Consider the following 18,069-nt stretch of genomic DNA (forward strand, 5'->3'; position numbering starts at 1 on the left):
GAGTATTTGCTTCATGTGTCGTAATGTTACTTAATTATACATTATTATTTCATAGCGTGGGGAATGCGCAAGCCATGTGTTGTCCACTAGAGCGTTTTGGAGTCATTTGATGGTGTATTTGATTAGTTTTGAGGGAGAGAGGGACCTATACCATTCACCTCCATTTCAGCGGGGAGCTCTGTCCCACCGATCTCAGAACAGCACGCACTGACAATTAAAGGTAATGTACCTACTCATATGACTATAGGGATTACGGCAATAGGCGAATTTGCCAAAATGTTGAACTATCCCTTTAAAGTTAGGTATAGTTAAGGGTTGGCTGCCTTGAGTGACAGGCTGTCTGCCAATAGTGTACTCGGCCACTCAGTCAGATCCACCCCTTGCTACTCCACAGCTTCACCCTGTCGCCCAAATGTGGTCACTTCTGGCTCCAAAAAACCAAGATAGCGATGGCTAAAATGCCGAACTTGAGGTTTCAAAACAGGAGTCCACAAACGTCCATTATTTTTACAGCCTGTGGGGTTGTCACATAGGCAGGGCATAACAGGGTTATTTACCTGCTATACAGACTCTGTCTTTGCAGTGTGTGGTTGCTGCCAGCTTCACTGTGCATGTGTTGAGTTTTAACAAGTGATGATAAAGTTGTGTATGGAGGGTTACAACATGTAGGCTTTATTGCGTGGTACTGCATTAATTAGCTGGATAGTTTTAACTACTTGATGCATTGATTTGATCTATTTATTTTAATGTAGACTGTAAAAATATCCAAAAGGTTGCTCTGCTGCGTGGCAGTCTCTGGTATTTATTTTAATCAATTTTAAACAGACTGCACTCATTTTTTTTACACAGTTCTTTGTAGTTTTTACCTGTTGGAGGGCCACAGAGCTGCAAGCAAAGAAGAAAAGATAGACCCAAGGGGCCCATGTCCCCTGTATTTCAGAGAATATGCTCTGTAGTGAGAGAGAAAACAATTTTATATTACAGCATGAGTATGTGTGAATGTCAGTGGTGGAAATTGGCTTATTTTGACTTCTAGGTTAAGTCATAGTCAGCTTTTGTGTTAGATTATTTAAACAGGGGGATGCATCTCTCACTTTGCTGCTCTTTCTGTTTATTCTGCTGCTCCGCTGTCAGCAACACTTATCCTGTCTGAAGTCTTTGTCCTGCACACACTCTCATCTGAAAAACAGAATAGAAACCTTTTTACATGTATACAGTTGCATGCAAAAGTTTGGGCACCCCTCATCAATATTTGGTTTACTGTGAATAGATAAGCAAGTAAAAGATGACACATTCCTTCATTATTTTAAGCAAGATTACTTTTTAATTTCAATCTTTTATAGTTTCAAAATAATAAAAAGGAAAATTTTGGGCACTCTGCATGGTCGGTGCTTAGAAGCGCCCCCTTTGGCAAGTATCACGGCTTCTAAACACTTTTCATAACCATCTCTGAGTCGGAGTATGAGTCTTTTAGTTAGTGTTTGGGGGATTTTCAACCATTTTTCTTTCAAAAGGCTTCTAGCTCTGTGAGATTCTTGGTCCGTCTTCATGCACTGCTCTTTGAGGTCTATCCACAGATTTTCAGTGATGTGTAGGTCGTGGGACTGTGAGGGCCATGGCAACACCTACAGCTTGCTCCTCTTGAGGTAGTCCATTGTGGATTAGAGGCGTGTTTAGGATCATTGTCCTGTTGTAGAAGCCATCCTGTGATGAGTTTGCTGTATTTTAATTGAATCCTTTCTTCCCTCTACCTGTGAAATGTTCCCTGTGCCACTGGCTGCAACACACGCCCAAAGCCTGATAGATCCACATCCGTGTTTAACAGCTGGACAGATGTTCTTCTGAGCGCCTTTTTTTCTCCAAACATACCTTTGCTCATTGCATCCAAAAAGTTCTATTTTACAGTAACTTCATCAGTCCACAGGACTTGTCTCTCTTTGGTCCTTTGCAAACATCTGTCACTGAATTTCTTCTGATGACTCTTCCATGAAGGTCATATTTGTACAGGTGTATCTGTACAGTAGAACAGTGCACCACCACTCCAGAGTCCGATAAATCTTCCTTCAGGTCTTTTGCAATCAAATGGAGGTTTTGATTTTATATGAGCAGCTCTCTCTGAAAGTCTTCTTGGTCTTCCAGACCTCAACTTGACCTCCACAGTTCCTGTTAACTGTAATTTCTTAATTACGTTATGAACTGAGGAGACAGCTACCTGAAAACACCTTGCTATCTTCTTATAGCCTTCTCCTGCTTTATGGGCATCAGTTATTTTAGTTTCCAGAGTGCTAGGCAGCTGTTTAGTGGAGCCCATGGCTGCTGATTGTTGGGACAAGGTTTCAGGAGTAAAAGTATTTATAAAGATTTGAAATTTGCATAGCCTGTTCTTTCATAATGATGATTGTGAACAAGTCAGAGCCCTAACAAGCTAATTAAGGTATGAGACCCAGGTAAAAGTTGTCCTGAGAGATCAAATGTCTTAGGGTGCTGAAACTTTATGCCTTTTGGACATCAGGTTATCTTCTACTCATTTAACTATTCACTATTCAGTAAGCAAAATTTTGACTAGGGGTGCCCCAACTTTTGTATGCCACTGTATATGGTAGAGTAATCAGCTGCCTTCGGGATAAATCTATCCAGGGAAGTCAGGTTTCTCTAACCCCTTACCCCAGTTGTGCTAACCAAGTTTCTAATGTAGCTACATCATACGCAAATCAATTTACTGGAGAAAGCAGATAGGAACCTGTGCAAATATATTGGAGAAAATGTACAAGTAAGCACAGTGATCCTAATCCCATGTTTTTGCTGGCACAATGACACTGTTCTTGGTCTTCCATACTCATATGTATTCTCGCAAACCCATTTAAGTGGACATATGGACTTACTATGAACTAATTGGTGAGAAATGTGTCTGTGTTAAACTCAGAAAATCAGACTTCTCCTTTCAGAAATCCCTTTACTATTGTAAGAAGACAGGAATAATCACTGGAGTGCATGTAAATGAATCTGACTCTCCCCTGATTTTGTTTACTGCCATGTAAGACAAAAAGAGCAAGAAAAAGAAAGAAATTACCCACACTCACACTGGGCAGGGTTGTGTTCGGCGTGGATGGCTGCCCCCTCCCTCCCCCAGGTCGTATTGAGCTTTAATGGCTGCTGTTGTTTCACACTACGAGCCAATCTGGCTGTTCTCCTGGAGCCATCAGAGGGCTGTTAGCACACAAACAACAGCAGCACTCCCGCTATCAGCTGCAGTAAAAACAGCCCGGGACCTCCTGCAGTTCAGGATGACTCCAGCTCCCCCCCCTCCCAGCACACACACCCTCCTTGATGTGGATGCAGATTAGACTGTCGGCATGTGGGGTGGAGGTTTGTCACAGGCTCTGGCTCATGTCGGGCTCCGGGGCAGAATTTCGTGGGGCTTCTGACAGGCGTCATGTCGCCTCCCTCTGTTCTGTATGGCTGCAGAGAGGAGCTGCCATCTGGATGGAGCGCAGCAAGTGCCAAGGAGGACAAAATAAAGACCAGACTCGCTTTTGGTTGACTTTGCCACCCCCCCCCCCCCACCCCCCTTTTTTGCTTTACTCCCCCCATCTGCCTCTCTGTCCCCCTCCACCTCCCCAGAACCTCAGTACAAAGTGCTACCTTCCCAGAAGTCAACTATAATGAGCCCTGCTTGCAGACTTGGAATCATGTTTTACTAGTTACAGTAACAATCAGTCATGTTTTTATCTCAGCAAGTCTGTATATCACACAATTGATCCAGTCCAGCTCAATGAAGCTTCTTCTTCAGTGTATCACTACGTCACTGTAATAAAAGCTCTTCTGTCAGGTTAGCTAAAAATGTCCAGCTGCCACTTTATAAACTACACTATATGGCCAAAAGTGTGTGGACACGTGACCTATTCACGCATCTGTGTTAGTTGCGTAATGCTATTCTATAGACATTAATGTGCTGCTTCACCTGCCTCCACTCTTCTGGTTTCAGTCTTTCCACCAGATTGTCCACAGGATTTGCTCTCAGTCACAAGACCATAAGTGAGGTTCAACACAATTTTTGCCAGGGCATCTCTGTAGTATCATAATGCTTAATTTATAATGGAAAGTTGTCACACATTTAACCTTTATCAAACTTTGCAGCTGGATACTGGACTTGGCCATATTGCAATTTTGACACTATTTCAGTTAATTGTGTAGCCATAGTGGGGCTCACACTCAGCATTGTATTTCATCCCCAGGGTGTTGGATGGGGTTGAGGGCAAGGTTCTGTGCAGACCAATCAAGTTCTTCCACACCAAACTGGGAGAACTGCCCGTTCTCATTCTAAGTCGTCAAATACTGCCGCTATGTCAGTGATATTAGCGTTAGACACCTGACTCCAAAAGCCACCCTTTCACGACGGTATGATATGCTGCAGGGCAGCCTCAGTTTGTAATGCAGGTGGATAAAACCTTTATGGTGTTGTGATATGTCGCTGGTCAGCTGGACAGCAACTGTTGCTACAGTATGATTCGCAGACAGATATCGTTGGGTTGAAACGCTGTGGGTAATGACGTGATATAAGGAACTAGAAAGTTGCTATAGGTGGAAAGGATACCTAGCTCATGAAATGTTGACATGAAAGGCTGCTGACAAAGCAGGGATTTGTGATGATTTGGGGTGAGAACAACTTGGTCTCAATCCGAAGTTGTCAAATACTGATATTTGGTCAACAATTTCCATGTCAGACATTGACGAAAAACAGATATCCTTTCGCAGTTGTAAGATACGCTGTTTAGCAGTGACAGCGTCAGTTGAAACACCCCTGGACAGCAACATATTTTAAGGACCTGGAAAGTCCCTGTTGAGTGAGTGAGGGGAGGGGGAAGGTTGGGTCCAACAACACCGGACTTTCACCTAGGAGGTCGGTATTCACTTCCCATATGAATATAGAGTCAAACCATGTGCTTTTAATGTACAATGAAATAAATTTAAGTTTGTTGTGTTTTACCGACGTTGCAAGTTTCTTTTGAAAAAACACTGTATGCATCTTTTGAGCAGAAACTGTACATTTCCTTTGAAACCAGAACACACAATGACATGTAACAAGTGTAAATTGACCCAGTGTCCTAGAACTTCAACAACAGATGCACCCAGTATACCTAGCACATCATATGTAGATGTGAAAGTTTACTGACCAAGTGGTTATATGCAAAGAGTTGGGGGTTGAAATGTCTTGGAGAAAAACATCTTTTTTTGGAGCTGGTTTTGAGCAAGGCAACCTAGATGCCAAAATACATGTTTGCATTGTATGTTTCTGTAAACCACAGATAAGTAACACTACATTGTTATGTAGCGGTTACGTTGGAACTCTTTTTTTCCTTTACGTTTCAAAAATGCTGTGCTTCACGTGTGGTTATGTTTAGGCACAAACGTTTTGGTGGCACAATCAAGGCTGGAAATATCACTGATGATCAGCGAAAAAAAAAAAAAAAAAAGCTGTTTGGCAGTGGCAGAGAAGATTTGGCAAATTTTTCATGGGTGCAACCCACATACTCAGCTCTGCTGCTCATCCCACAAATGCACGTTCCTTACAAACGTGGCACCATTTTAACAGACTTTCCAATGGTATAGGATTTATTGCCAAGAAGATTTCCTTTAGATTATGTCATCATAGTGATCATCGTACTGAGCGTTCACTAAATGCATCAAAGAAAGTTTGCTGAGCTAATAAGCACACCTCTCAGAATGCTTTGTATTTGGTATTAAAATCTCCAAAAGCCCCTCTGTCTTCTTGTACATGACAGCAGCTTGTTGTGTTTCCTTAATACATATATCTCGGATAAATCACAGCGCATTCAGCCCCCATCCACAGACATCACTTGCAAATCAAATCAGCCACAGAAGATCCATCTCATACTGTGAATGAAAAGTGGCTGCTAATGCTGCTGTAAAAGCCCAATAGGTTAGCAGGCGTTCTGAAAATAGCACTTTATCAAAAACACAAGAGACTGTGTTGGTAGGGGCATGTTGTTTTGCAGTACTGGCGGGAAGATGAAATACGATGCAGGAAATCCAGTTTGAGTCCATAAATATGAAGGTTAGTCAGACAACAAAACACTGCAGCCGTTTATGATACTCTGTAAAAACATTTTAGGCTACTTATTGTCTTAAGTCATTGCTGGTTTGACACTGTGACTTGTGGTTTTAGCCACAATTGTGCATAAACAGAGCTGTTCTTGTATTGCAGTAGTTTTTTGCTCCATTATGAAATGTTGCCTCCGGCTGTAGAAACTTAAATTCAACACATCACATCCCCATCTGCGGTGTTTGATTGACAGGTGAAGTACAATGCAGAAACAGTGATGAGTGCTAATGACGGCAACAAAAACAAGACAAACTTTAAGAAAAAGATCTTAAGTAAAGAGCAGCCTTCTCTGCTGTTTGACTGACACTTCAATTGATCCTCTGTTGCTTTTCTTGTTTTATATTCAGTAGTTTTTGTGTTCTCAACAGAAATCTCCATTTTTCTATTTGTTATTTTGAATGGATTTTTATTTGATATCTTATATATACATTCTGTCTGACAAGTAATCTTCCTGTCACACGCTGTATCTGTCATCTTATACCTGTTCGTATATATTTATTTACAGACTGGATTTTCTCTGGAGGTTCCTGTTGGAGTCATCGACTGCGACTGAGCAGCTTCTCCGTCAGTTTTCCCACACTGGGATTTACAACTGCGAATCTGGTGAGGAACAAATGCTGTTTTCTTTATTTTTTTACTTCTTCAGATGCCACACTTTGCCTCCTTACTCCCGTCTCTTCCGCTCAGCGAATGTGTGTGGGAGTGTGACAAGGTTTTACCATCAGGGAGGAAAATGACTGCATGTGAAGTGTAAAATGAGCCGTATCGAGACAATAACAGGTATCAATTTATGTGTGAGACACATTCAGGAGCGCATGGATACAGGGGCGTACTGTTTTGGCTCTTTGTTGTTGATTCCTTTGCGATGACTTTGACGTGACCCGTTTTCTGATTATTCCATTGTGTTGTTTATGTGACATGAGAGGAAGTAAAAAAATTGGATTTCAGTGCTGTAGCTTCAGCGGTAAACTCGTTAAAAAACACAAAGGTCATCTGATAATTATGGTGCCATGTTAATTGGCTTTATAAGTAATTTAAGTTTTTTTTCTCAAGGTTTTCTCTGTTTAATCCTGCGCTTCTTTTTTCTGGTTCAGGAGTAACGGAAGCTGCAGTGGAGATTGTTAATGTGCTCTTGAAGCAGTTTTAGCACAGCAGCATGGAGTCTCATTCAGAGAAGGAGTTTCTCAAAATAAATATCAAGACATGCAAATTAGTACAGCAGTAAATGTGGCTGCTTGTAAAGAATGTATACTTAAAGGAGCTATATGTAAGAAATCCAAAGCAAATAGCTGTAAAATCCTCCTAATATGTCACAGAGACTAAGGAATAATGTTCATATAACATACTGATCTCACCGACAACAATAGTACGGCCAGAATATTTGCATCAAAAAAATTTTTTTGCGGTCCACAAATCATGTTTAAGTTTTGAATTTGTGTTTTGGCCTGTTGCGCCACCCACCGCTGTCTACCAGTCACACAGTCAGTAGAGTCTCAGCATCAGTTACAATTACGACTGAGCTACAGCAGCACGGCAAGCAGCATTAGCAGTGTCCCAGTACATAGCATTAGCAGCCGGCTTCTCCTCAGCTGTATCCCGGCAGCAGCGTTAGCAGCAGAGAAGCCGGACTTGCTCGAACGGTCCGCTGGAAAACCTAAGATCAAGGACGCGGCGACGCGGCCCTGCCACGGCAGCCGCCCGTGGGCAAACAAATCAGTCTCCAGCGTGCCGCTGTCCAGCAACCTCAAATCTGTAGGGGAGGGGGGGCAGACACGACTTGCGGCAGTATTTTGAATTTGAGTGCAGTAACCGTTTTGGCCACCAGTATTTTGAATTTGAGTGCAGTAACCGTTTTGGCCACATTCTTACATACAGCGCCTTTAAAGAATATGATTGGTACTTGTTAAACAAAGGCAGTGCAGTGTTTTGTGAAAAAAAAAAAAATCTTCCTACTGGGGGTGTGCCATATCATATTGGTCATGAGTATACCGGGATTATTTTTAATATGATAAAAAAAAAAGGTACCATAATAACGCCAATGTTCTTGTTGATTTGTGATGTAATGACATGGCAACAACAAGCATGGCTGAAAGCAAAATTGCTACTGGCACCACCGGTTTAACATCATTGTCCTGAGTTCTCAGTTAATGCTGCTAAATGTTTGTTTGATATCTGACAGGATTGTCAACTCATTACACTCCGTTTCCTTCTTCACTCTGACATTGTGTCCACTCTAACTGATTTCAATGGGGGGGAAGGTGTTCAATTTTCCCTGACTAGTCACTAGAGACCAACATATCTGCCTCAATCTGATGTCATTTTAAGTCCACTGGGTCTGTACCATTACCAAATTGGCTTACGCCCATGGTGCGCTAGGTAGGCAGAGTCTGCACACCATTTGACATTTGTAGCCGGCAGATAGGCCAGATCTGACAATGGCGTCTTCATCACAACGACCACATGTCCCATACACAATCAAGTCAAGGGAGATTGATAAGACAGGCCTTTGCGTTACGTGTTAAGCAGGACTAGCGCACTGAAATGGAGCAGACCCAGATGTGTAGGCATACCAACATACCTGTTTTGCTTGGGTTCTAAGAGTGCAGTGGAGCAAAGTAAAACAAACTACTATGTCAGGCGATACTGAGAAGATGGCAACTTCAAACAGCCTCGATAGCAGCCTCTATCTAATCTCTCTTGCTGTTGTTGTTGTTGTTACTCCTCATTGGTTCCAGCGCACAGTTTGACAATGCTTGACAATATCTTGACAAGGGCATTAGTCCTGCCCATGGTGCTGATTGGTTAATCATTAGTCCTCTCATGGTGCTCATTGGTTATTTTTCATTTTAACTGAGAAATGTCTGTTTCACATCACAATGCCTCACCAGTCAACTCAAACTCAGTGGAGTGGGTGGATTCAAAGGTCTGGACCCAGGCATGCTAAATGTAGCAGTACCATGAATCTATTCCATCACTTTAAACACCACCCAGTGCAGAACACAGGAGTCAAACCAAATGCCCAGCCTCTAGAACTAACATAAATGCTGTTTTGCCCTACGTGTATAAAATAGGTATTACAGTATGAGCCTGTAAGAATTGACTTCAAAATAAAAGTGTGATGGACAGTTTTCTATACAATCAATGTCTGTCAGTTCAATCTGACTTCAAAATGATGTGCACCACCTTACACTGTCACTGAGAAACTTAATGTTTCCACAGACCAGTTTCACTTCAGAATAACAAAACACCACCTCAGGATGTCACTTAGATAATATCATGATATTCTGGTGCTGAATTTCAAAATTAAAGCCCTCTAAAATATCATACACAAGCTGTGTTCCCTCTTAATTCAGATTAGTTTACTAGAATGATCACACTGGTGTGATTATACACATCTAAGGGTTAAATCAGTTGTGCTATTTTAGACAGAATAGGAAATTATCAATGTGTGGATTGTATATTGTGGCACAGCCTAAAAATATTGAGATATTATTTATAAGCCATATTACCCAGCCCTACCTCCTGGCCTGCTCCAGAACTCTGAATCTCTGTCCACATATTGTCAGTGATTCAAACACGTGCGCTGCTTCGCTCATTGACAGAGCAACTGAGCCAATCAGAGCTTTCAAGGTTAGATCATTCTTCCTGTGGCAGAGCAGGGAAAAAACGACAGAAAAAAATGGCCTCAAACAGTGCGTAGGAGATGTTTGCAGTTGTGAGTCAAATTTTTGAAATGACAACTCTTGTATTGACATAATGTTTTGACGTGACAAATGTGAAGTTACCTGCTCTAAGTGACAGCTACCACAGACTCTGTCAGCTAAAACTAACATGAACATGATGTCAGACTGAATAATAAAATAATGTACTGCAGCATTATCGCCTCCTACTCTGAGATATGAGATTAGCTTTCAGGTGGTAAAAGTCTGCAGGTTTTTCTTGCTTGTAAATGAAAATGTCACCAACAGTGATATTTGCAGGAAAGCTGTCAGCTGTAGTAGAGATACCACAGATCTGTTCAAACATATCGGAGCTCATCAGCAGAACGAGAAAACAGGACGAAGACACAGACAGGTCTCACTGATGGACTGTGTTCAGACAGACAGAATTATCTGGAATTATCTGGACATGCCTCTCTTCAGTGGACATACATGCATAATATGATCAATGAAAAGTATTAGTAGCACTATTGTTATAGTTGATATATGCAGTTGTATTATTAGTATCAGATCACGCTCACAACACAACAAATTTAGTCTGTGACATTTGTAGATCTGTAAAAATGTGTGATTATACTCTGTATGTTATGTGAATGTGTTTCACATGAAGCACACAGCTTTTATTACATTTTTACTTCAGATCCCCGGTCAGTTCTGGTCTTGATATGATGAGATTGCTGTACGGTGTAGGTGTACCACCACAGTCCTGCTCGTGATCCTTTGAGTCTATGTGGTGTCATAGTGTATGAACACTAACCCTGTAGGGACTGTGTCCTTCACTGTGTAGGAGACACATAAAAGCTGCTGCTCTTTTTCAGAGGTGGGAAAGTTAACCAGAAGTTTACTAAACCAACCAGCTGGCCCTCATTTTGGAAGTCTTTTCCCTTGTAAAAGCCTACCAAAGTCTTACTGAAAACTATTAATGATGCAGAAATGTCAACCTTTGAAGTTTTAACTTGCGTTAACATAGCGAGATAGGGCATTTGGCCTTGGTAGAGGTCTGTGCTCTCCAGTTTATCTTCTTGTTGCAAGTGTTATCTATCGGTATGGTTTGGTTTTTACAAGAAAAGAGCATTCAAGGATGAAGACCAACTTGTTTTATAGTCTTTAACTGTCCTTTTCCTGATAAAGACCAGGGCACGCCTGGTTTCTTTTTCAATGGAAAGAATCCAGGACTGTTTCTCATGCAGTAGATAGACAGTTGGGGCTATGAACACTCCTGGAGACTCCTCATGTAAACATGCACATGTGGGGATTTGAGCTTCTGTTCCCTGTTATAAACTATGTTAGACCCTAGATTCTCACTGCCACCTCCCACATCCCCCTGTGTTTTGGTGCGCTCTCCCTTAGCACATTTGCAAAAAGGCTTTGCTTTAGATCAGACCTGCCTTATTTTCAAAAACACAACCTACACATTGTTGACACAGAGCCTTCTGCATGTGTTTTGTGTGTTCTCATGCACGTTGCTACAACTGAATGAAAAGGAGTCATTTCAGATGCACTGCGACTTGGTCAGAGTTGTGGCAATAGAAGGAATACGAGGCAGCGTTTTGATGCCGATAAGATAAAAGAGGCAGCGTCGTGTGATCCACCCTCCTTCGCTCCTGCGGCTGTAGCAGATTATTTAGAGTTAGGGAATAAACGGCCTCTGAAGTCTGTGCTGCTGGAAAGGATTCACCGGCGTGCTGTCAGCTCCATCACATGACATTAAACTGTTGGTTGAATTAGCTGAGGAAAGCTCTGTGAAGCTTCTCTAGCAAGCTTCTCTAACCCAACAAGTTTGGTTCAGTGGTGTAGGCGGCTTCTGGCGGAGTTTCCATCCCAATTTAACCAAACATCTCTAACAAGAATTTTCCACTTGATAAACCACACGACATGTGGTACCTGTATAACCTGCAGCTCTACTCCTCTAGTATATAAACCCACAAAACCTAGTTAGCTCTGATTTGGTATATTGCAGGTTAAAGGAAGGTTTCTGGCTGTGGTTTCATGGTAGGTGGGTTTACTGTGGCTTCTTTCCCAAATTAAACTGTTAAAATTAGCTCCACCTCAACAGACAAAATACAGCAGTCAAATTCTGCCTCCACAATAATGCATCAGTAAAAATAAACTGATAATAAATTACATGAAGGTGTAATACTCGCAGGTGCCATTTTCAATGCGTGACATTTACACTTAATGTTTTATTTTTTTATATTGCACTACTGCTACTTTCAGAATCTAAATGCCTCCTGCACCACTTATAAGCACATCCATCCCCCTTTGGAGATACTTTTTCTATACATTCTCCCCATAGTATATTGTCAGTGTTGTTTTTGTCAGACAGTTTTTTTTTTTATGACAAAGTTTAAAAAGTTCCTTCTTATGTTTGCTTCGTATTTGTAGTCTTGTGTTCTTAGAGCTCACGGTTTATGGAACAATACGGAAAGAGGCTTTCGCTCCCTGAATTTGTCCTTAAAGCCACAGTGTGTAAGAATTTCTCCCATCTAACGTTGAACTCATATATTGCATTAAAACAGATGGCGCACTCTAGCGCCTCACTGTTTCAAATGCGTATTGCAACAACGGTAGCTGCTGTGTACCAAAAAGCTATGATAACATTGATGAAACCATGTCATCCAATACTTCATGGAGTATTCATTCAGGCTCCTACACAGACACACGCGACGCAAGTTGACAAACCCCCTCCTCACCATGCTGGCTGTGTTTACAATGTAGGACTGTTGGGGCGGGTGTAAATGGAAACAAACCAATCACGTCTTGTCTTTTGACAACTGACAAGTGGCTCAACCTCACACGCTTCATCCCTCTCCTCGCATCACTGCGCCACTAACAGCTGTTAGGCTGAGTTTTCTTGGCGATGAGGATTCCATCTCCTGTGATGCTGCATATGCATGATCCTGCATTATGCTCAAAGAGTGGGACTTTGTTTCAAATTTGCCGGCGTAGTAGCGAAGCGCCTCTTGCTCCTCTCCTTCGGCTTCTCAGTCATGCAGTGCTGGCCTGGCTCTCAATGAAAACACCGAAGTTCGATCCCCGGTTCCTCCAGTCTTCATGTTGCAGTATCCTTGAGCATTATATTTGACCCCCAAATTGTTCCCAATAATGCTGCCATTGGTGTGTGAGTGTGTTTAAAAAAACTGAGTAGCAGGTGGCACCTTGTATGGTAGCCTCGGCCACCAGTGTATGAATGTGTGTGTGAATGGGTGAATATGACTTGTAGTGTAAAAGCGCTTTGAGTGATTGGAAGACTAGAAAGGCGCTATACAAATGCAGGTTCATTTACAATCCATTTATTTCTCAGCTCTACAAGTTGTGCAAGGCCACCAACACTCACGCATTTCACTTATTTTTCCACATGCTCTCGCACCACATGTCGATTTTCTCATGCAACAAAAAAAAATGTAATTAATAACTTTGTGGCATGAAACAAAGACAGTGACAGCATACAGATGGATAAGACAGAGCAGCACAATGCAGCAGCACCACCGTTAAACACTAGGGCTGTCACTTTTTATTTGAGTTTCAGACATTCGTTCGGACATGGGGTGAAAAGTTCATGTTCAAGCTGTAATCACCTGTTCGAAATGTCGGCTGCAGTCTCTATAGGTGCATCAGACAATTTGATGTAGCTTGCCTTGTGATCCAACAGAGGGCGCTCTAAGAATTCACTATCATGTTGACCTATTGCATGCCCTACTGACCTATCACTAAACGAAGCTAATGTTAATGTGTTGTTTTGCTATGAAAATGGAGGACAATAGCGAGCAAAGCCATCCTGAGCGGACAATCACGACACCAAAACATCTGAGAAGCAGCATGTGGAAGTATTTTGGGTTCTACACCGTAGATGGCAAAGTCACGCACAAAGATAAGGCTGTTTGTCGACTTTGTAAAAAGTAGCTGTCTTACTCTTCAGCGACAACAAACCTGCGGGCTCACCTGCTAGCTTACCATCAAATTTATTCGAATGAATTATGGGTCATTTTAAATCTGTTTGACCTTGATTTTTTGAAAAAGTGACAGCCCTATTAAACACTGTGGTCAAGCCTGCCACTGCTTGAATCTTGAAGCACTTTATTTTTTGTTATGCTACCAGTATTCGGAGCTGCCAAAAAGGATGAAAAAACACCCACTTTTCAGCAGTAATTAATTACACATCATATGTTAATGTCACAAAGAAGTCCTAATATGATAACAAACATTTTCATTATAGGTTTGCTAAAAAGTACAAAAGATTTCTGCCCAGAAGTTCCTTGACTATGATCATATACAATCTTTCAGTGCACATTACTGTACAGGAAAAGTCAGCTCAAATAATATTGTAACACTAAAAATGCCCTTATTTATTTTTTTTTAAAGATTTTTTTTGGGGGCATTTTTAGCCTTTATTTGATAGGACAGACAAGTGTGAAAGGGGGAGAGAGAGAGGGAGTGGCATGCAGCAAAGGGCCACAGGCTGGAGTCGAACCCGGGCCGCTGCGGCAACAGCCTTGTACATGGGGCGCCTGCTCTATCCACTAAGCCACCGACGCCCCAAAAAATGCCCTTATTTTTAAGCTCATAAATGAAAAATGATTTCCCTCAGAGGTTTGTTGAAAATTTTACTGTGATCCTGCTCAATATGACTCTGACTGTGACCATGTACAATTTGAAGATATTTTACTTTAAAGTTTTTGAAAAAATTTAAAGGAAAGTCAGCTCGAATTATATCATAACACATTGATGATTTCTTCATATTCAAACTGTCATAAAAAAAAAGTATCCCAGTGGTCCATCTTGGATTTGTCTGAGTCTGATCCGGGCACTGCCATGGTGGAGGTGACGATAACTTAAGACAAATACACGAAATGGTGCTTGTAAATAAATAATGGTGTATGCTTTTTTAAACGTTACGTGCACCGGTGCATGTACACAGAAAAAAGTATTTCGAGCTCTGGTTATCTCTGGTTTTTGAGATTTTGAAGCGAGCTTTGTTAGCTTTCACATTGTTGGGCTGTGTATAAGAAGTCAAACAGTGATCACTCTAAAACAAGTCAACACTTTCACCTTGTCCTGTTCCCCTTCCGTTTTAAATTGAATGTTCAGGAGAACAGTGATAAATCAATGTCAAACATCACTGCTCGAATGCTGGCTGACTACACTGTATGTATGTTATAAAAACAGTTCATTTGGAACTGCGTGTGTCTGCTGTTTGCTGCTGAGCAGGTAATGGACAGTTCATTAGAGCATATTAGATGAGAGCCTCTTAGACTTAATCAGACAAGAAAAGTGCCAAAACTAACAGGTAAAAGAGGCTGCAAAGCTCAGCAGAGCTGTTGTGTTTGTCACCGTGGGCTACACTTACACATCACACTAAGTAATTTTATTCATTGATGATATTAGATATATTGATTAGTTGAGCTTTGGATAGTTAAATTAGACCCTGTGGTAGCCGTGTGTGTGTGTGTGTGTGTGTGTGAGAGGGTCCAGTGGTTAACTCACAGTGTAACCCTCCTGCACCTGCTGTGTGCACAAATGCGACGCCTCTGACTGATTGATGTGCTCTGCTCACGGCTGCGGATGACCTGTAAGACTTGTAATGAGCTTTTACAAGGTGACAGCTAGACACACACACACACACACACACACACACACACACAAAGAACACACACACACACACACACACACACACACACAAAGAGCCACACAAAATTGCTCTCCCCCTCCACAGTTTCTAGACAGAGGTGACCTGACATGACCACAGGGTACGCACCCACAATGCCTCGCTCTCCCACTCCTAATCCTCTGACCTCTGACCCCTCCACTGCACCCTGCCTCTGATTGGACAGATAACAAACATGAGAGGCCACGTGATGTGCTGATAGGGATGTCTGGGCTGCTGGGAAGCTGGAGGCTTTGTGTTTAATTAGTTTGTGTTCCCAGGAGAGGGACAGTTTTCTGCCCTGAGGGGGTCTCTGTCAGAGTGTAGAGGTGAAATAAAGCCCCAAATTAGGGACTGAACACATGTGCATAAATATTTGTGTGATTTCAGGTAAACAATTTGTATGTTGGGTGCTTCTCAGTTGAATATATTTGAAATTATTAATGTGTTTCCTGCTATTGTCACAAAAATAACTAATGAAAGAAACCTTCAACTGCATCACAAGAGTCAGTGTATGAAGGCTCACTGATAATTATAAAAGTGATGGCAGGTTTCAATCTTGTTCGATTTTTGCAAAGGGATGATCGTGTTTGTCACATTTGGATCAAGGGTTGTGCTTTAAGTAAATTTTCTTTTCAGTTTTTTAATGTTTTCCCTGAGTCCTAGAAATTTGGATGACACTTCACTTACAAACTATATCCCTTGGATGTGGGGACGTGCCAACATCATTAGAACCATTGAATTTTAAAAACATTTTTTCTGATTCATCTTCTGGTGACCTGGAATTTTCCAAGTGCAGATTAATATTTAAAATACAAACTCAGGGTTTTCTGACGCCAAATGTCAGTATGTGAATATTGCAAGAACTTTTATCTGAATCTTTATGACTACTGTGAGGCTGCAGGTAGAACAACTTTTGACATGCTGTGACATTTAACTTCTCTTTGACTGTAGAAGAGATCTTAAAGAATAAATAAAAGCAATATTTCTTCAAAAGTAACTCTTAAATTTGGGATGAGCATAGGAGGTTGGAATGAAACTGTCTGATTGAGGTTTATTGTCCGTATGTGACAAGAGGAGGTTCATTTTATTGTACTGACAGTTCAAATACACATTTCTCTTTCCTTGTGATGGAAAGAAGTAGTATTTCTGATTCTGAATCCACTGAATCCTGAACTGTTTATTAAGAAAACAGTCATCGCAATGCTTAAATTTAGCCAAGCTGCATTGTTATTTATTTTTTACCTGTTGTACTTCCATAACCATAGTTCAGTCAGGAACACTTTAATAATATAAATAATACATTATACTTACATAGCGCTCTTTATGGAACTCAAAGACACTTTACAAATTAAGGGACACGACACACACAAAAAAACCCCAAAAAACAGACAAGCAAGAGAACAAATAGGGGATGTGGAGAAGAAACTGTCAGTGATTGTAAGCAGTGGTGAACAGGTGAGTCTTGAGTGATTTTTTTGAATATGGAGAGAGAGGGGGAGTCTCGGATGGGTTTGGGGAGTGAGTTCCAGAGGGTGGGAGCAGAGATGGAGAGGGCCCTGTCCCCCCAGGATTTGTGCTTGGTCCGTGTGGGGTGGGACAGGAGGTTGGCATCGACAGAGTGGAGTGTGCGGGTAGGAGTGTGAGGTAGGGTGGGGCCTGGTTATTGAGGGCTTTAGTCAAACAAAACCTTATTTCCATTTACAGTAGTATATCTGCTTTTCCTAGGGCCTACACAGAAAGCCTAAGGTGGAGAGAGCACACCTATCTGCCCTTCCACATGCATACGAGGAAAGCCTGGGCAGAGAGAGCAAACCTCCCTGCCCTTCCATGCACCTAGATGGAAAGCCTACGGCAGGGAGAGCAGCCGCAAAGAAAACTAATGACTTACCTCTAACACTTATCTGTAGTAAGTTCAAGGAAAAAAGCCAAACATTTGCTGGCCCCAGTTTCTGAAACATGAGCAAGGGTTTTCTTTCACTCCATGTTTGTAGTGTTGTAAACGAAATACCTTTACGATGTCTGAGTTGTTTCTCATCATTTTGGAGCTGCTAACAGCTGCTAACAGCTGACGGGCATCTGTTTTATGTTACAGGATCATGATTAGTTGTTTAAAAAAAGGGGGATAGTTTGGATAATTGTTTAGATAAGTTTAGATAACTGACCTCTCACTAAGCCTCTTTCTGGAAGGCCGCTATTAAAATCCTGCATTGACAGCCATAACTCTTCACAGGAAGCCCGTCACGCTTTCAGAATAATTTCAGAATAATGTGCATATGGAATCTGCAATTCTGACAGCAGATAACCAAGTTTAGGGGGGGTTGTTGTATTTTTCACTTTTCCAAAGCTAAAAACGCAAGACCAGAGATGTCATGTATGGATTAAACAGTGTGGAAGACCTTACTCACAGCTTAATACATCAAAGATCAACCAAATACCTTTGTTTGTTCCAAGTTAAGATGCTATCTAATATTAGCTAGCTTAGCACGGTGCAATTAAAGATGGTTGAATATCATTATCATTATAAGACACATTTGTTTTAACTTTAAGTTAACTAGTTGTGCACCATTTGAGGCTTTTTG

General features: G+C 41.5%; 1 protein-coding gene across 3 annotated transcripts in view; it reads left to right on the plus strand.

The window, feature by feature from the left end:
- The window catches only part of large2 (LARGE xylosyl- and glucuronyltransferase 2), a 144,733-nt gene that overhangs the window by 46,139 nt on the left and 80,525 nt on the right, over positions 1 to 18,069 (plus strand). For all 3 annotated transcript variants that reach the window (XM_050071837.1, XM_050072000.1, XM_050072093.1), the window contains one exon: positions 6,630 to 6,727. The gene's annotated coding sequence lies outside the window, so the exon portion shown is untranslated. The remainder of the gene's footprint in view (positions 1 to 6,629; positions 6,728 to 18,069) is intronic.

This window comes from Epinephelus moara, chromosome 1 (genome assembly GCF_006386435.1).
Source record: "Epinephelus moara isolate mb chromosome 1, YSFRI_EMoa_1.0, whole genome shotgun sequence".
NCBI classification, from domain to species: domain Eukaryota; kingdom Metazoa; phylum Chordata; class Actinopteri; order Perciformes; family Serranidae; genus Epinephelus; species Epinephelus moara.